Source organism: Leiobunum rupestre, chromosome 5, assembly GCF_980474605.1.
Source record: "Leiobunum rupestre chromosome 5, qqLeiRupe1.1.hap1, whole genome shotgun sequence".
In the NCBI taxonomy this organism is placed as follows: Eukaryota; Metazoa; Arthropoda; class Arachnida; order Opiliones; family Sclerosomatidae; genus Leiobunum; species Leiobunum rupestre.
Genome location: NC_143388.1, coordinates 62,627,956 through 62,648,777, shown reverse-complemented (window position 1 = coordinate 62,648,777; position 20,822 = coordinate 62,627,956). Strand labels below are relative to the sequence as shown.

General features: G+C 38.7%; 1 long non-coding RNA gene across 2 annotated transcripts; it reads left to right on the top strand.

Moving 5' to 3' along the window:
* The first annotated feature begins 12,042 nt into the window (after nucleotides 1-12,042).
* Nucleotides 12,043-13,357, top strand: LOC149945557 (uncharacterized). 2 transcript variants are annotated; one of them, XR_016481016.1, is made up of 4 exons: nucleotides 12,043-12,334; nucleotides 12,387-12,473; nucleotides 12,544-12,693; nucleotides 13,202-13,357. It is a non-coding gene; the product is annotated as an uncharacterized LOC149945557 (long non-coding RNA). The 2 variants fall into 2 exon arrangements; XR_016481015.1 differs by having other exon boundaries at nucleotides 12,043-12,473.
* Nucleotides 13,358-20,822: the final 7,465 nt, after the last annotated feature.

The following is a 20,822-nucleotide window of genomic DNA, read 5'->3' as shown; positions in this document are numbered from 1 at the left end:
TGCGAAGTGGGGATTGGTCCACCCATTGCTGCACCTTCTGCTGGGTTGAGTGGCTTGCGTCAAAGGTGCGACCATCAGTAGTAGGGTTCTGCTACCCATACGGGATTTATCACCTGTCCGGGCTAGGTGGACGCTGGCATAGGGCACTATGATGATAGGCCTCCGGTGGTATAATCTCTGTTACTAGGTACACCGGGCTATAAATTATGACACACTGTATTGAATGTTCTGTCACCTGTCCAGGCTGTGGACGCTGGCGTAAGGTATTAGGATGATAGACTTCCAGCGGCTGCGGTTTGACGGAACGGTTTTCGGTGGCTGCGGCTGCGGCTGCGGCTGGACGTTAACGGCTGATTGCGGCAGCGGCTGGATGGAACGGTTAGCTGCAGCTGCGGTGGTTTAGAGCACCGGTATATAAATTCTGACCACCTAGCTGTGGCTGGACGGGAACGGCTGATTGCGGCTGCGGGTGGACGGAACGGCTGGCGGCGGCTTGGAGCACGGGTCTATAAATTCTGACCACTTGCCTGCAGCTGGACGGCAACGGATGGCTGTGACTGCGGCTGGACGGAACGGCTGGCGGTAGTTGCGGTTGGACGGGAACGGCTGACGGCGTCAGAACTCGTTGTAGAAGCGGCTTCCCATGTAGCACGGCGACGGCTTACCGACGATGTCGGCCCATGGCTGACCCGTGGTCCCAACCATTGTAATTGGCGTTGCGGACATTTGAGGGTAGAAATGTCCCCGTAAAATATCGTCGGCCCAACGTATATTTCTTAACGGCTCTCCGACTTTAAAACTTGGTACCTGCCAACTCTTAAAGAGCATGATGGCGGTTTATTTACGGTATCGGCCCATGGTTTGGCCGTGGTCCCGACCATTGTAGTTGGTGTTGCGGACCTTTGAGGGTCGATATGTCCGCCTAAAATATCGGCGGCCCAACAGATATTCCTTGACGGTTCTTCGACTTTAAAACTTAGTACTTGCCAACTCTAAAACTATTGAAGAATCGAAGCAAAATAAGGTCAGGCCGACGTCGACGCATGATTAAAGTCTGTATTTTCGACTCTACTAGATTTAATTTTGTTTTGTCATTTAAACCAATAGACATGTGTGTTATACTAATGGGGCATTCAAATTACCGATAGACCAACACTTAAATCTATCGTGGAAAAAATCCCATAATTCAAACTTCTATATCAGAAGTTAATGAAATTTGGGATCTTTGTGAACCATACTGGTTTCAAATAAATTCATCTACACCCATGTGACCTATGCCAGAGGGGACATATTATCAAATAATAGATTTTTCGACTGACTATTGGAACGTAGTAGTAGACGTCATACCAGAAGTTAATTAAAAAATATTTACGTTTTGGTTTTATTATAGCGGAATATTTCCTAGTTTTGTGCGACGTAAGGGCAAATATAACGTCGTACATCAGTTGGCAATTGGTCGGCTAGTATACAAAAGATAGTTCATATTTCGACCTCTAAAAGTACATTCAACCAACTGTTATTTAAAGATGCTTAGTAAATTTCCATTAAAATTCTAGGCAGATTAGATACAGTACGGAGTCGCGATTTAAAGGCCAGTCGACGTCCTGCCAAAACAAATGCACTAGGACATTTCAACGGTAAAAAAATATTGTGGGCCGATCATGGGCCGACCGTTCTTTATAATTAACTTGAAATATTAACATTAAATATTTTTTTATGCCGACGCAAATTGAAATCTGTATTCTTTGCGACGTGTTACCGACTTCATGCCATCCATTTTGACGGCATATTCATATTAAAAATAGGGTAGGCAATGTGAAAAAGTACAGACGGATTTGCCAACCTATAAACTTCCTAATTTTCGTAATATTTGATTTCAAAATCCTAAGTGTCGGCAAAGCCAACCTAAAAAAAGCATAGGACGGAAATGGCTGACGGTGGCTGTGACTGGGCAGAACGGCGGGCGGCGGCTACGGCTGGACGGGAGCGGCTGGATGGAACGGTTAGCTGCAGCTGCGGCGGTTTAGAGCACCGGTATATAAATTCTGACTACCTGGCTGTGGCCCTAAATGGGTTGGAGTGTGCAATAACTGGTGGCTTTACCGGGGAGTCGGGGTCCAGCTCTTGTAACCCATAAGGGCGGTGGCGCACTGGAGAAGGGTTTGGCTCCTTACCTTCATAGGTAGGGTGTCGACTAGAGTTGCTATAGCACCCATTCTCAATCCCACTGCTGTGTGCGAAGTGGGAATTGGTCCACCCATTGCTGCACCTTCTCCTGGGTTGAATGGCTTGCGTCAAAGGTGAGACCATCAGTAGTGGGGTTCTGCTACCCATGCTGGATTTGTCACCTGTCCGGGCTAGGGGGACGCTGGCGTAGGGCACTATGATGATAGGCCTCCGGTGGTATGGTCTCTGTTACTAGGTACACCGGGCTATATTCTGACACACTGACAACCTGGCTGTGGCTGGACGGGAACGGTTGATTGCGGCTGCGGCTGGACGGAACGGCTGGCGGCGGCTTGGAGAACCGGTCTATAAATTCTGACCATATGCCTGCAGCTGGACGGCAACGGCCGGCTGTGACTGCGGCTGGACGGTACGGCTGGCGGTGGCTGCGACTGGATAGAACGGCGGGCTGCGGTTGCGGCTGATGGCATCATAACTCGTTGTAGAAGCGGCTTATTAGACTCGGAGTCGGACTCGTTCTCCCTCCCAAATAATATTTTATAATATAAATCTGATCAGGAATTTGAGAAAAGTTCGGGGTCGGAAGTTATAGCGTCGTAGCTGGACGGGAACGGTTGGCGGAGGAGGCTGCAGGACGGAAATAGCTGGCGGTGGCTGGATGGAACGGCAGCTGCGGCTGCGGCTGGACGGGAACGGCTGACGGCGGTGGCGGCTGGACGGGAACGGCTGTTTACGGCTGCGGCAGGACAGGAACGGTTGGCGGCGGTTGCGACTGGACGGAACGGCTGGCTATGGCTGCGGCTGGACGGAACGGCTGGCGCTGTCAAGACAGGAACGTACTAATTTTTTTTCTTGTATACTTTTGCCATTAGTGTTAATATTATATACTCTTGACCTACACCAACGATTATAATATATAAATTCCCCTGACATATAGAAAAAACTGCTCTTGACCATCTTGTTGTCGCGTATAAGGAGTAATGTTTAGCACATTAGTAATAATTAATTACGTGTAATTCGAATGTTCAATACGTCAGACTTGAAATTTCAACAACTAATAGATAAAAACCAGCCCTTGTGGTTTAAGAGTAATAAAAATTTAAATTAATCTTTAACCCCATATAAATTTCGAGCGATACATAATAAATTTAATTTATACAGATCATAGAATCAATTAAAAACAGAATCTAAATATTTAGATATGAAAAATTTTAATAAGTGTTTATAGTGTTATTTTATAAAATAGAAATATTTATTCTTCTGGTAAACAGTATTTGCAGAAATACTTCGGCACTTCATTAGGTAATTATTCACAGTTTCCTTCACTTGGTTTCATACAAATGAAACAAATCCAGTCTTAACAATTCTTGCACTTTAATCTTTCATCGTTCTTTTTCCTCATACTCTGAAGTTAATCACATGTAGCTCCTCTTTTTCCACGCTTAGACGAGGGGCAGGTCACTTCCATTTTGGGTGCGTCTTAATCATAGTAAAATGATTAAATCAGGGTAATCAAAATTAGAAAATCTAATCATAATTTAAACAAGATTTCATCATTCTAATCAGGATATAATTTTTAATCCGGATTAAATCATTTAACCAAATCCAATCGAGATTTTATAATTAAAATCAACACTAAAGTACGATAATTTAATATTAATGATTGATGGTTCTTTCGTAAATGTATTTGATTGAAATGATAAAAAAATAACTTATCGCATTTTATTTAAAACACCCGATAACATCACAGCATAGTAACAAGTTGTCACATCTTAGTTACACGAGTTATCACCGCTTAGTAATTAAGGTAACATTGTAATAGGAACGACTTTTTTTCATGTAACATTATTCTGATCCGCTCGTTCTAATCACGCACAATATAATCATTCTGATTCTCCTTCAAATTTCTAATCGCGATTTAATCATACTAATCATTATTAAATCGTTTCAATCGGGATTTCATTATTTTAATCAGATTTTTTCATTTAATCATGATTAAATCGTTTCAATAGGGATTTAATTATTTTAATCAGATTTTTCCATTTAATCATGATTAAATCAGATTTTTCCATTTAATCATGATTAAATAAGATTTAAACATTCTAATCATGATTAAACGTGATTTAATCAACAGAATCGTGATTAAATTGAATTTAATCAAAATAATCACGAATGAATCGGATTTAATCTTTCGAGGGGTGCGACGTTAATCGTGACCTGCCCCTCAGATTTAACAGTTTTCTTCAAAATTTTCTCTCGGTTCCTCCGGCCTTAATTTGTTAACACTTCCTTTTCTCGGGCAAACGTTTCTATTTGAACTTTTGCTTCTTCAAAATACTTCATACATTCAGCACTTTTTAGATGTTGTAGAGTTTCTTGACTTTACGTGCCGTAGTTTTATTAATTTCAATTCGTTTTGGATATGTTATAAAAGGGAATATAAATTACCAATACATATTCTTAAAGAATTAATGAATACTAAGATAATTATATAACTGACTTCATCTAAATCAGTGGGAATCTTAATTTTTCAACAGCCCCTTTCCGGGCCGCTACCCAGGCTGAAACGAAGAAGAGATCCAAATACTTGGTGCTTGAGTAACACTATATGTTTAAAGCAGTGGCCATCGAAACTCTTGGCTCCTTCGGTTTGGAACTGACCAACGCTATAGGTCGTAGGATTCGATCCGTCACTAATAGCGTTTTCCATTGGGAACCTCCGAGCACTCCCGGAGTGCTCCAAAATCAAAATCGTATTCCATTGGGAAAAAAAGGGGCAACTCCGAGAGGGAGGATCGTCTTCCATTGACCAAGGTACTCCCTCCCGGAGGGAAACAAATGAGTGTTCCGAAAACGTTTCGTATTTCATTGGGAGCTACTAGGGCGCCTCCTACAGAGAGCAGTGACGTCATTCAACAAATCCGGATCACACTCTGAGGTTCCCAATGGAAAACGCTATCAGTTTCCTACTTAATCCAGCGCTTCGCCGTCGTAGTTCAACGAGGTAATGCCACCTTCCCACCGGGAACTTCCCTGGATGACTATTAGTTCATTATAAATAAATTACACCAAGTGACAATTAAAACTCTCAAAATAATTATTACTTGGACTTAAAAAGCTAGGGAAGCACTGATTCTATGATCTGTATAAATTATATTTAATTCTTATGTATCGCTCGAAATTTATTTAGAATAAAAGTTAGTTTTAATTTTAAATACTTTAGCTAGTATTTATCTATGATATAAACACTGTTACCAGAAGTATACAAGAAATCAAAAAATAATTACAACGAGTTCTGTCACCGTCGTACGTCCCTGTCTTTACGCCGCCAGCCGGTCCCGTCCAGCCGCAACCGCGGCCAGCGGTTCCGTCCAGTCACAGTTGCCGCCAGCCGTTGCCGTACAGCCGCCACCACCGCCAACTGTTCCCGTCCAGCCTGCACCGCCGCCAACCATTTCCGTCCAGCCTGCACCGCCGCCAACCATTTCCGTCCATCGAAAGCGCCGCCAACCGTTCCCGTCCAGCCGCCGCCAGCTATTTCCGTCCTGCAGCCTCCTGCTATAATTTCGGACCCCGAACTTTTCTCAAATTCCTGATCAGATTTATATTATAAAATATTATTTGGGAGGGAGAACTAGTCCGACTCCGAGTCTAATAAGCCGCTTCTACAACGAGTTCCGACCTCGAACTTTTCTCAAATTCCTGATCAGATTTATATAATAAAATATTATTTGGGAGGGAGAACTAGTCTGACTCCGAGTCTAATAAGCCGCTTCTACAACGAGTTCCGACCTCGAACTTTTCTCAAATTCCTGATCAGATTTATATAATAAAATATTATTTGGGAGGGAGAACGAGTCCGACTCCGAATCTAATAAGCCGCTTCTACAACGAGTTCCGACCTCGAACTTTTCTCAAATTCCTGATCAGATTTATATAATAAAATATTATTTGGGAGGGAGAACGAGTCCGACTCCGAGTCTAATAAGCCGCTTCTACAATGAGTTCTGATGCCGCCAGCCGCTCCCGTCTAGCCGCAACCGCCGCCAGCGGTTCCCGTCCAGCCACCGCCAGCTATTTCCGTCCAGCCGCCACCACCGCCAACCGTTCCCGTCCAGCCACCGCCAGCTATTTCCGTCCAACCGCCACCGCCGCCAACCGTTCCCGTCCAGCCGCCACCGCCGCCAACCGTTCCCGTCCAGCCGCCACCGCCGCCAACCGTTCCCGTCCAGCCGCCACCGCCGCCAACCGTTCCCGTCCAGCCGCCACCGCCGCCGCCAACCGTTCCCGTCCAGCCACCGCCAGCTATTTCCGTCCAGCCACCGCCAGCTATTTCCGTCCAGCCGCCACCACCGCCAACCGTTCCCGTCCAGCCACAGCCAGCTATTTCCGTCCAGCCGCCACCACCGCCAACCGTTCCCGTCCAGTCGCAACAGCCGCCAACCGTTCCTGTCCTGCCGCAGCCGTAAACAGCCGTTCCCGTCCAGCCGCCACCACCGTCAGCCGTTCCCGTCCAGCCGCCACCACCGCCAACCGTTCCCGTCCAGCCACCGCCAGCTATTTCCGTCCAGTCGCCACCACCGCCAACCGTTCCCGTCCAGCCACCGCCAGCTATTTCCGTCCAGCCGCCACCACCGCCAACCGTTCCCGTCCAGTCGCAACCGACGCCAACCGTTCCTGTCCTGCCGCAGCCGTAAACAGCCGTTCCCGTCCAGCCGCCACCACCATCAGCCGTTCCCGTCCAGCCGCAGCCGCAGCTGCCGTTCCATCCAGCCACCGCCAGCAATTTCCGTCCTGCAGCCTCCTCCGCCAACCGTTCCCTTTCAGCCACGACGCTCTAACTTCCGACCTCGAACTTTTTTCAAATTCCTGATCAGATTTATAAAATAAAATATTATTTGGAAGGAGAACGAGTCCAACTCCGTGTCTAATAAACCGCTTCTACAAAGAGTTCCGACCTCGAACTTTTCTCAAATTCCTGATCAGATTTATAAAATAAAATATCATTTTAATGACTGTGAGACTGTTTTTTTATTTCAGTAATTTAGTATCTGTTTTTTAAAAATTATATATTGTCGAGAGAAAGACCATAGTTATTTGGTAAAACAGTGAGGTTATCTTGCGATTGAGTTTTGGTAAGATGCAAAATGATTTTCCAAACACATGCAGAACTCTTCCCTCATTCGCTGACCACTCCCGCTCACTTGCAGACCATAGCTCAAGTCATGGATTTTCCAAGTCCAACTTTACTATAATTCTTTAAATTTCATTAAAAAAATCTGCGACTACATAAATTTTTACCTCGTATAGTGAATTTTTAAACCTAATTGGCTATAACGCAATTTCCTTCGATAAATATTGTTCCACCAGGTTACTCATAAACTTCATTTCTAGTCTAAAATTTAGTGTCACTCGTTCTTAGATAATTAATATAATAATAATATTAAATTTATATTTATTTGTTAATTAACCTTTTTTTAGAAATTTTCGTTTTATAAAATCTTACTATTTTATAAAATTTATTTATTTTTGTTTTAAAACTATAGTCAGGGCCGTCTTTATACTTTTGCCGCCAAAAAATTTGCCACCCTTTTATTTATACAAAATCGTCTTTTCGGTGCTATGCATAAATAGGCCAAATAATTATTGAATAAAAATAATTTCGAGAAAAGAGAATAAGCAATAATACATTTTTCACTAAATAATTCAGCAAGTGAAACAATTTGTATGATTTTGCCCAACTTGTTTAAATGGAAAACGACGCCTTTAAAATTCAGTCAGTGGCGACTTCTAGCAACGACAAGGGGAAACATTTCCACGTTATTCAGTTTCCACGCTATTCAGTTTCCACGCTATTCAGTTTCCACGTTATTCAGTTTCCACGCTATTCAGTTTCCACGCTATTCAGTTTCCACGTTATTCAGTTTCCACGTTATTCAGTTTCCACGTTATTCAGTTTCCACGTTATTCAAGTCGCTGTCATTTCCATGTAAATCAGGGTGCACGTTATTCAGTTTCCACGTTATTCAGCGTCTCCATATAGTAGATTCTTGAGATTTTTATGATTTTCCTAAAGCTGTTTAAATAACTTAATATAATGTCAAATAAATAAAAAAAAAAGTTTTTAATACGATCTGTTTTATGTTATTCGACGTGACCATATTGACTTATTTAGTTTAAATTGTTTCTGTTAGATGGCGCGACTATCGCGATTCCACTCTTCTAGCTGGTACGTCCCCGCCCAATCCAATCGTGCTTCTAGTCTAATTTCTATTTCCATGGGTAAAACACGAGCTAGTGTATCGTGGCGATACGCCATTTTATTTTTTATGATAGAGTAGAGACATAATCAATAGAGACTAGACAACCAAGGTTAAAATATTTTTAGCTGTAGTTTATCGACATCTGGTGGTATCAATTTTTACAAGAACGTTTGTAAATTAATTTTTTAAGACTTATTTGACAATTAATTTAATAAAATATACAAAAGCACACAACCTACTCTCAAACGAAGATTCCTTTAAAAAAATAAAACAATCGGATAAACCATTCTTAAGTTAAAGTAGTTGATTTTGCCATAGCGTGAAGCCCATTAGAAAGTCCCATAGCATTTGGTGGAAAAACGGGTTAATTTTTCCATAGCGTTACGGTGGGGGAAGGATGAGGTTTTAATGTTACACTCGAGACTAATTATCGTCTGTGTGTCTAATTAATGCTTTTAAACACGCAGTGACGCATCCTCCAATATAATGGACAGCTTACCATAATTATCTTCCAATTTTAGAAGCCGCAAAATATTTTTTATTTGAACAATAAGTATTATTTGCTTAACCCCGAATACCTCATTAAAAATAGCAATTGAAAACGGCATGAATGCTGCTTATTTAAATCAGTTCACACGATTTTTAGAAAAGGCAGGATACGCGACCATGAAGTACACCTATCTTCATCCGTCAGAGACAAAGAACCTTTCACAGGGGCGAACTTTCATAAACTATAAAAACTTTTAGCAAGAGATGGGTAACAGATGGCATTGATATCAATTTTCGTTTAAACCAATCGCGAGTCCTTAAAGATTTCATTGAAAACTATGGCCGCTGGAGTTCCGGATGTTCTAATTTTTCCGATCGTAGGTTGTGTACATTCGTTATCTAACATACCAAACTTTAGTGAAAATGACATTCAAGAGTATTATAAATCCCAGAACAATACGCAAGATCATTTGAAAAGAAGTTATAACTTCTTTATTGCAGAATACGTAGAAAGGAAATCCATAATGACGTTCACCGATAAGTAAGCCTCGGACTTTCTATTTAGGTTTACCTAAATAAGGTAAGGTTCAAACATTGGTTTATTTCCCTCTTTTAACAGAGATAAATGCATTATCTACGTAAAAGGAAAATGCTTTCGAAGCCAAAAATCAAGGCTAGATCCTTATACGGTATAGTAGCTGCATTGCATGTAGAAGGAATTATACTGGATGATTATTGTGAATGCCCGTATGGAACTACGGGAACGTGTAACCATTTAATAGCTGTGTTAAGACTATTGCTACATCTTCAAACATCTGTAAGATCAAGAGATGATGTTGAAAATACCCCAATTTCTTGTACGGAAATGCCGCAACACTGGAATAGGAAAAGAGGGGATAAGCAGTGGCGTACCTAGGGGGGGCGGGAGGGGCGGTCCGCCCCGGGCGGCACTTTCTAGGGACGGCATTTTTCACTCAAGAAAAAAATTCGTCTTTTAGTAATGGTTAACGTTTAGTCTTTTCTCGTAGTGAGCAGGCCCAGATTTAAGGGTAGGCATCTAGGCACATGCTTAGGGGCCCCCACAAAAATTAAAAAAACAATTCCAAAGGATTGAAAAAATCAAAAAATTTGTTGAGACTTAGCTACGGCCCTGGGGAGTTCCAGAGGGCTCCTCTTTAGTTCATTTTATGACCTTGATTTTATTTTATTCTATCACGGCACAAGGTTTTCAGTCCTTAGGAAAAGATTTTTCGATAAATCGGGGATAATTATAAATGAAGAAAGTATTAGAATTATACAAGTTTGTAAATACGAATTTTACTTTCCTCAGTCCGGCGGCTACTCTCGCAGTAATAACCGTAGATCAGACTTGGAATTAGCGGGAGTCCTGGGGCCAATGGCTCTTAATAAAAATAAGTGGGCTCTTAAAATAAATCATTCGAACGGGGGTTGCGGGCCACCGGGGCACTCAATTTAATTAAAAAATATTTATTAAACATTTTACAGAAATTTCTGGAACATGATTTGTACCCTATACGAGAGCGGGATCTAGCGTTACAAATGACTATGTGTGATATTATAATATACTTGCTTGTTTTAAAGTTAATAAATGTTATGTAAGTAACGTAACCAATTTTTATTTTCCAATTTTCCCTACCTAATTTTAAATTTTTTCCCCTAATCCCCCCCCCCCGCTTGGACCAGTGGCTCTCAATAAAAATAAACTTAAGGGGGGTCGGGGGCCCGCAGGGTCCCCGTAAAAAATATCACTATTTCCAAGTCTGCCGTAGATAAATGTCCGTCGAAGTTTTAGCCGATCGTTTTCAGTTTTTAGATTAACGGAAACGGATTATACGGATAGTTGAAATATACCTGTGCTGTGTAGTGTAGATTACTCATTTGACATTGACACCGACTTTTACGTTTGTAAGTTTTTTTTTTTCTGTATTTGTTTTTACTTCATTAATTTTACATGACATTGATAATACATATAGTAAATTGTTAACCAAGTTTATTAATCTTGAATTAACCTTTGGTTTAAAATCGAAAATCTAACAATATTATCAATATATAATCTACAGCAGTGTTGCCAATGTTTGAAAGTTGAAATTCCCATTGCTGTGTAGTAAATTTCCCACAAATTCCCACACCCATATTTAGCCCCGCCCCCAAGGAAATCATAACGGAAAACATGCCATAATGTTCAAAATTTTTTAAAAATAACTTTAAAATTAAATTCTATTGAAATTACAATGTTTAAACATTTTTGTTGTTAGGCTTGTGCATTGATTGATTGCAGTATTAGGAGGCACCTCCTATATATTATTTATAAAATCACAAGATTCACGAAAATACAATGCTCTAGATAATTTTGGGCTTCCTGTTGATAGTCAAATTAAAAAAAACGTAGGATAAATACCCGCGGACATGAAAATTCCCACAAAATCTACGTTTTTGAAAAAAAATTACCTTTTTCCCACAGCCAAAATTAACCCAAAAAGTTCCCACAATATGGGAAATTTCCCACCAAAACTTTATCGTTTCCTTCAAACGTTCCATATTGTTATGATATAGTAGTGTGCACGACCACACAAGACGACATAATTTTTTTTAGGTAATACTAATATACCGTTATATATAATCCGTTTTAATTCTTACTAAATACTAATTATACCGTATAGTTATACGTAGACACGTATAATACGTGTCTACGTACGCTATGATGGGGAAATATAATTTTAAACCTTTATAGCACGAAAATCGAAACGAGTGCAAACAATTTTGTTCGGTTTAAATACGTTTATCACATCTTAACGAATTACGAGTTCTACTCTACTTCACTTTAACTTACATTATTAGACTGTCTTGAAATCAGCGTTGCCAGACGTACAATAATTATTGTACCAAACAATAATCTTAGGTTAAAATTTTGGTTGTACCATAATGTTAGGCTTGCACAATATTGTACGCTTATTTACTGTAATATAATATTATATTATATATACTTTACATTGCGTTTTCGCTCTTTTGAAAATTGGGAGGGGCGGCAAATTCTTGACCCGCCCGGGCGTCAATGGGTTCAGGTACGCCACTGGGGATAAGATTAGACCGTTGTGTCTTTTAGATTTAAATTTCCAGTCACCAAAGGAGAATGGCTCGGCTAAAGAAATGTGTTCAAAGACGTACGAAGCTCGCCGGAATGTAAGAACTAAGATAGAAATGGAGGAAGAAGTCTCCAAGATGGCAAAGAAGTTCGACTTCATGAAATTGATTCCACAGCCAAATACGAAAGGGTGGAAAGAAACAAAGCTCGGCTGTGCATCAAATGGTTCACCTCTAACCTATCAGCTAACCAATGTAGATAGTTCAGCAGAACTTATCCACAATCTAACCAAGTATGCGCCACAATTTCGGGATTCGCGGAATAAATATATCTCATCATTTCAGATTCCAACATTTGTCAATCATATTGATCTTTACAAATCAATGAGTTCTGTGCTCCCTATGAATGAAGTTCAATCGGAATTATTTTAAGTAGGTGAAGCTTAAACTCTTAATTAATATCTAATATAATATAAAAATACTGACTATTATCAAATTACAGAATATAAAGCTAACCCAGAAGGAATGTGCAGAAGTGTAGAGAAAAACTGTAGATCAATCCGATGAATGGAAGAATATGAGGAAAACCATCTCTGCTCGTCTGCATTCGCCTCTGTCTGTCGGCCTAAGCGGAAGGAGTGCTCAAAGCTAGGTATAGATAATGTTATTTTTCCTTCGGACATTGGCCACATAAGAGCTGTAAACTATGGTAAAAAAATGGAATCTGTGGCAAGGATAGAGTACATAAAACATATGCATGAGCTGGGACATAAAGTTGAAGTGAAGTTGAATGGATTAATTATATCTTCAGAAATGTTTTGGTTAGGGACCAGTTGCGTCGCTAGGGAGTTTTAGGTGGCGCTTGAGCCACCTGAAAAATTTTCGAAGTGAGTAGAGGAACAATGAGAGAGCTGGAACACGGGGTGGAGTTGGAGGGAGGTGGACAGGGGTGGAGAGAGGTGGGATTGGGGTGTATGTTAAAACCCGTAGAAAAGCAACATATGTTTTTTTTGTGGTAGTTTTTTTGAAATATAAGATAAGATATTGATAAGGTTAGGCTTGTTTCTCTTTATCTCGCGATTTAAATATAGTATGGAATAAGTTGAGAATGTATTGAAATGATGTAAGTTGTAAAGAGTGATATGTTCTTGTTAACCTAGATGGGAGATGAGGACCGGGTAAATCCACATACACGTAATGCAATGCAGTTTAAAATGCATGTACTTATAATGGAAAGTTTTTTAAGTACTTTGAGGGTATAAAAGGAGGGAACTCGTTCAATGTTTAAACCACATTCGAAGAGTTTTTCACTGAAATAGAAGCAATCCCTAGAAAACCTTAAAAAATGTAAGTATAAAATCTGTTCATAATAAAATTATTTATATATTTATTTGGTTAATTTTTTTTTATTTGATTTTAACTATAAACCTGTTACATTATTTAGGAATGGACTGAAAGTGTTTCCCATAACCCAAGTTAAAGGTATCACTGTTACACCGGATTGTGAAATCTTTTTCGGAACAATAGATGGGAAAAGGGGATTAAGCTAATGGAAGAAGAATTACATCAACTATGGATGAAACGGGAAGAGATTTCGTCGTTCTTTCAGGCCGAGTCCTCCCAATGTTCTACGTCGTTTTTCGAGGGATCAACGACCAGACAAATAGATCTGTGTATTTTTCAAAACGTGAAAATTCTCAACATACGAAAAATGTGTGGCGGGACTGAACCGCTTTACGAAACGCTATTCCCCACTAGAGAGGGTTTTGCGATCACTTATTCATCGTGTGGGAAATTTACCGAAATTTATGATGAACTTTTAGTATATTTTAATGAGGTTAAACGAGTTCACAATCTTATTAGTGATAATATCGAAAATCAACTACGTAAATTTATTCGAAACAAGTGTTACGGGTCTGAAATTGAAATATCGCGCGAATCCCAATTACAACATGACTGTTTAATGATGGAGTGGTATCAAAGAGTTGATTTGCACTTTTTAGATGCTGTTAGTAACTAAAATTATTCAGAAATCAATATGATGTATTCTGGTAAAACGTTTCTGGAAAATAATTTCTGCGAACTTATTGTAAGTAAAATTGTTTGTAAGACGAAGCAAATGTTATTATGGACAAATAAAATTATTTTAATGTAATTTGTTAAAAATAAATAGTTGAATATTATCTCACGACATTAACGATTTTAAATGTAATTTATGAACACTAAATAGTTGATTACTGGGTGGGAGGTAGTGTGTGCGCGATGAAAGTAGATATATTAATTTTCAAAATTAGTTAATATCTTTTAATTCATAAAGTGTGGTGAACGTTTGATGGAGAGCTGGAACACGGGGTGGAGGTGGAATGAGGTGGGATTGAGGTGTATGTTAAAACCCGTAGAAAAGCAACATGTTATTTCGTGGTAGTTTTTTTGAAAGATAAGATAAGATATTGATAACATACACATTTAAGAGATCAATTGAAAATTGTTATAATGTTTGCATATTTACTGATGTACGCGGCGGTATATAAAGCTGGTGTACTTCTTTGTTAGGGACAATACCCAAAAAATCACAGAAATCTGAACAATGTAAGTAAAAACGATGCTCTATAGTTCATAATAGTATTGATTTTTAAGACTGAAAATCCTTCCTTTTAGAGACGGTATCAAAGTATTTCCGATATCCCGAGTTAAAGTTGTTAACATCACACCGGAGTGTGAAGTACGCCTTGGAGTGATAGATGGTAGAAGTGGGATAACCCTAACTGGGAGCAAATTTCACCAATTATGGAAGAGGAATCGAACTGGGTAATTACCGAGGCCAGAAAATGCTCTACATCCCAGAAATGTACCATGGAACTGGTTCGTTATACGGGTTGCTAATCCCCAGTAAAGAAGGCTTAACTAAAGCCAAATCTTCATGGAATAAACTAGTTGCAGTGTACGTTGAACTTTCCATCTATCTCAATCAAGTTAAACGTATATATAATCTTATTAGCGAAAATGTGGAGAATCAAATTCATGATTATATAAAGAAAAAATGTTACGGTTGTGAAATGGACCACCCTTCCCAAATACAGCATGATTGTTTAATGATGGAGTGGGATCTGAGGGTGGAATTACACCTCTCAGAAGCTATAAATAATTTAAACTATTCTGTAATTAATTCCATATATTCAGGTCAATCATTTCTTGAGAAAAGGTTTTGTGAAATTGTTATTAGAAAAATAGAACGAAACTTCTTAATAAAATAACTTAATCCTCTCAAAATTTGTCATTTCTTAAAATGGATTTCAACTTACAAAATCCTTTTAATGGTCTGGTAGCGGGTGCCACACAATCTGGAAAAAGCGTGTTTATAGCATCCATCATCAAATATAAGAAAATTTGTATTTTCCCTCCACCTGAGAGAATAATATGGTGTTATACGGAGTATCAACCTAAACTATTCAATTCAGTATTAGATCACACACCCACAGTTGAATTCCACGAAGGGCTATTTGATGTGAAAATATTATACCCAAATATCAAAAACTTTATAATTCTAGACGATTTACTTTGTGAGATAAGTTATAATCAAGATGTCACCAATCTGTTTATTCGCGAATCACACCATCGAATTACATCAGTCTTTATATTAATGCAAAATTTGTATTACCCTGGAAAGGAAATTAGAACATTAAATTTAAACGCGCATTATCTGATCATTTTCATATCCCCACGCGACAAATCAGCCATATTTCATTTGGCTAGACAAATATCCCCCACCAACACTAAATACGTCATCGACGCCTTCCACCAAGCTATTGCTAGAGATTTTGGCAATTAATGGGTGGACCTGAAACCTACCACGTCAGATGATCATAGGCTACAGACCGGACTGATACCCAGCCAAGAGGCCGCAGTTTTTGTACCAAAATGAAGAGAGCTCACAAGAATAGAGATTTTTTTAAGTATCTGACTACATGTAATTCGTGTCAGAGAACCGCGGCTATCAAATTCGCTAATAATGACGCCATAAAAGCCATTGTTGAAAGTTGTATAAATGTTCTACGTGGGAACGTTAAACTGTCAGATGAAGGGAAGAAGCGGTTGAAGAAACACTGTCACACTATAAGAAAGATATCCAAATACAGTACTATTCAGAAGAGTGGATTTCTTCCTTTATTGTTAGCACCTCTTTTATCTATTGTGAGCAGTGCAGCGGGTGCGGCGATAAGTAGAGCTATCAAGAATGGCTAGAAAGATGATTTTAGTATCTGAAGAAGTTTATCGCCGGATGAATACACAACCCAAAATTGATGAAAACTTGGATACGAAGACCGTTCTAAATAATCAGATAGGGCTCGGATTTTTCTGATCGTTTCAACCGGTAAATTCAGTTAACCATGATTAATCGGAAAACTTCCAGATAATTTAACGGTAAAATCTCGAGTTTGTTTATCAACTAATTATATAGTTTGAAAAAAAAACATTATCTTGATCGCAATAAATTCACCGCCGCCTTACTTTCCCCGAATGTATTTTTTTATAATGAAGCCGATATGAACTTTTATTTAAATAAATTTGTACACACTTGTTTTTTTTAAGAGAAATAAGATCAAATTATAACTCTTCGAAATATTTACGAATTAAATATTTACCGAAAAAAAGCAAATTGTTTTTTTCTGGAAATATAGACCATATTTCTTCGTTAATCAATTATATTTGTTGTTCCAGTTGTGATGTACCCCGACTAAAATGTAATAAAACACTAATGGAAAACTCGTATTAGTCTACCCATGGATAATAGTGAACTACTTTAACTATTTTTTATAATAAAAACCATGGTTTAGCAAATAATATAACTATGTTTTCATCTGGTGCTGCTAGTATCTTACACTTAATTCCGAAAAGGATGGATAGATAAATCACGAAATAAACTGAGGTGTCAATGCTGACTAATGAAACGGTGAAATACATTTTATTTTAACAAAATGGATAAAGTTGGTCATAAAATTCCCTTTCTAATCTGGGCCGCGGAAGTCTACAGACATCTGGCCAGAGCGCAATATAACCTGTGTCGTTTGCGCAGTTTACTAAAATACGGGGCGACGTTTCAGTGAGATGGGCATTTTTGGTCCTCAATGCCCCCACAACGCGATTGAGTGACCAGTCCTTACAAGCACCCGGGTACAAGTATCGCACTTTGAATAATCAGCCTTTTCAGTTTACATAGAGCCACGTAGTGGCAAATGCAAGAAGCTCATAAACTGCTGGATTTTCGTCTGCTAAGCAGACGCTTTATGGAAAAATCGTCTGCTTAGCAGACGAAAATCCAGCATTTCATGAGCTTTTCGCATTTGCCACTATGTGGCTCTATGTAAACTGAAAAGGCTAATTACGTTTCTTTCTCCACTTCTGAAATAATATCCTTTTAGTAAGCTATAGAAATTTTACTTCCTTAATAGACAACATAAGTAAGGACTAGTAAACGTGTAGGGTGAATAAATATAGGAGTTATAGTCTTACAAGTTTACTCATTTTCTCCCAAGTTAATTTTTTCTACGCTTAACTTCCATAGTGTGCGTATAGATAATGTCAACAGTAGCAGACGTTGTCGTAGACAAATAAGTTACACGTAGAAAGGAGTTCTTCATAGTCCTTCAAAGAAAACAGGTGTCGGTTGCACACAGCAAAGCTATACGATATACACTCAGTGGCGTAAATAGCGCCCCCGCAGACCTCGCGGCTCGGGGGGGGCCCCGAGAACTAGGGGGCCCCCAAACGTTTATGATTGAAATTGATGCTTTTTAAAAGGGCCCCGAGTCGTTTTTCAAGGGGGGCCCCGGAGTTCCTAGTTACGCTACTGTATACCGTCCTAAAAGTTGCCGCTGGTAATTATTGTTATATTATTAATTGGCTTATATATGGGGCGCCAAACCGGAAAAACTAAATAACATTTCTAGGAATATTTTAACAATTCTACGAATATTTTCAAACTTCTAGGAATATTTTCAAACTCTAGAAATATTTTCAAACTCTAGGAATATTTTAAAATTACCTATCAATTTTAAAAATCCTATATATTTTAAAGCGTTTCCTAGTTATTTTAAGAGAGACGTTTCCTACATATTTTACGGACATAATATATTTTTCGGCAAAACGCGGGAGAGAAAGCAGCGCTTGTAGTTTCCAATCGGAGAGTTGAGTGTGAACACTGTAAAGGCTAGCTATGATGGGATGGTACTTGTACCGTTGATGGAGTGGTTCTTGTACCGTTGACCATAAATTTTCTTGAGGCGAGAACACGTAGAGCTCAAGCATCTGAGTTCAATTAGGAATTAGGAGACCAGGTTTTCCAGAGGATACCCGTAAATCAGATCGCTTATTGAAGGATGCAGATTCGGACACTAGATCTTTCAGTGGAGGTTTATCATCAACGGTACAAGAACCATCCCTGCAATGTAACAAGTACCATCCCATCAATGGTACAAGAACCATCCCATTAACGGTACAAGAACCATCCCATCAATGGTACAAGAACCATCCCATCAATGGTACAAGTACCATCCCATCAACGGTACAAGAACCATCCCATTAACGGTACAAGAACCATCCCATCAATGGTACAAGTACCATCCCATCAATGGTACAAGAACCACCCCATTAACGGTACAAGAACCATCCCATCAATGGTACAAGTACCATCCCATCAATGGTACAAGAACCATCCCATTAACGGTACAAGAACCATCCCATCAATGGTACAAGTACCATCCCATAAATGGTACAAGAACCACCCCATTAACGGTACAAGAACCATCCCATTAACGGTACAAGAACCATCCCATCAATGGTACAAGAACCATCCCATCAATGGTACAAGTACCATCCCATCAATGGTACAAGAACCACCCCATTAACGGTACAAGAACCATCCCATCAATGGTACAAGAACCACCCCATTAACGGTACAAGAACCATCCCATCAATGGTACAAGTACCATCCCATCAACGGTACAAGAACCATCCCATCAATGGTACAAGAACCACCCCATTAACGGTACAAGAACTATCCCATTAACGGTACAAGAACCATCCCATCAATGGTACAAGAACCACCCCATTAACGGTACAAGAACCATCCCATCAACGGTACAAGTACCATCATAGTTCGCCTTTACAGTGTTCACACTCAACTCTCCGATTGGAAACTACAAGCGCTGCTTTCTGTCCCCCGTTTTGCCGAAAAATATTCTATGTCCGTAAAATATGTAGGAAACGTCTCTCTTAAAATAACTAGGAAACGCTTTAAAATATCTATAGAAAGTCTATTAAAATATATAGGATTCTTAAAATTGATACAGTTTGAAAATATTCCTAGAGTTTGAAAATATTCCTAGAGTTTGAAAATATTCCTAGAGTTTGAAAATATTCCTAGAGTTTGAAAATATTCCTATACTAGAAGTGTTAAAATATTCCTAGAAGTGTTAAAATATTCCTAGAAGTGTTAAAATATTCCTAGAAGTGTTAAAATATTCCTAGAAGTGTTAAAATATTTCTAGAAATGTTATTTAGTTTTTTCCGGTTTGGCGCCCCATACGTTTCAGCCATGGTTAATCGCAACAATTAAACATGAAATATTTATTTCAACTACCTTGCGCATAAGTTTTAAAAATCGTTTTTTTTAGTACGATAAGAAACCAAAAGTCTAAAGATTTTTTTTCCGGTAATTGATAAATATGAATTTTTTAAATATTACCAACTATAAATAAAGAAAAACTCACGGAAGATAATCAAATAAAGTTTTGGCCAAAAAGTGATAGAATAATTTAATTTTTTGGTTGAAAAAAAAAACTTAGGTGAATTTTAGATTATTGGATAATAGTTGAACTAAGAAAAAAACTATTGAACATATTTGCTAATAATTACATCAAAAGATAACTTTATTTAAAAAAATATACGTATTAATCAAATTATACGAATAAAATTGATCGAAAAATATTAACAACATTTTTATTCAAAGAAATATTTTTCGAAAAAATTCGTTTGTGTCTTAGTTACGGTTAAAAGTTTACCGACACCAAGCCCTAGCTTAATCCATCTCAAAAGGTGGACCTGTATAACCACTTATTACAACGGACTATTAGCAAAAGAACTAAAAAGAATGAAATGGCAATTCAACCGAAAAGGAAGGACCGGTATTCTGAGATAGCCATCACCATTCCGAATTCTTATCTTAAACCTGCCATCGCATTATACAAATGGATTGAAAATAATAGCAAGATTGAATGGTCATCGAAGGGTGAACTTATGTACGGAGGACGCCCCGTAGTTGGATCTAATATTATGGACATTTTACAGGACTCTGTTAAAAAATATAAGACCAAACCTAAACAGAAAGTTTTTGGATTAGATAAGTTTTACGAATTGTTAGTTAAGGAAAATGTACCGAAATCTCTCTTAAAAAATCAATATCCCTTTAATTCGCCTATTGATAACGGTCTCATTACCGATAATTTAAATGAATCAGTACACGTGGTGTCACATAATTCCGACTATTTACAGCCAAGCCCCGTATCTACCGACAGTGGGAGGGGTATAATGGATTGGATTGGAATAAAATAAATATTATTAACTTATATCAATTATCATTTAATTTCACTTACGATTCACGCACCACCATGGAAGGTTGTATTAATCCTATCCATACTAACACCTTAACCCTATCTTATATAAAATCACCTAAAGTTATCACAGGGTTTTTAATACTGTCCATTATTATCGATATTGAAGTGT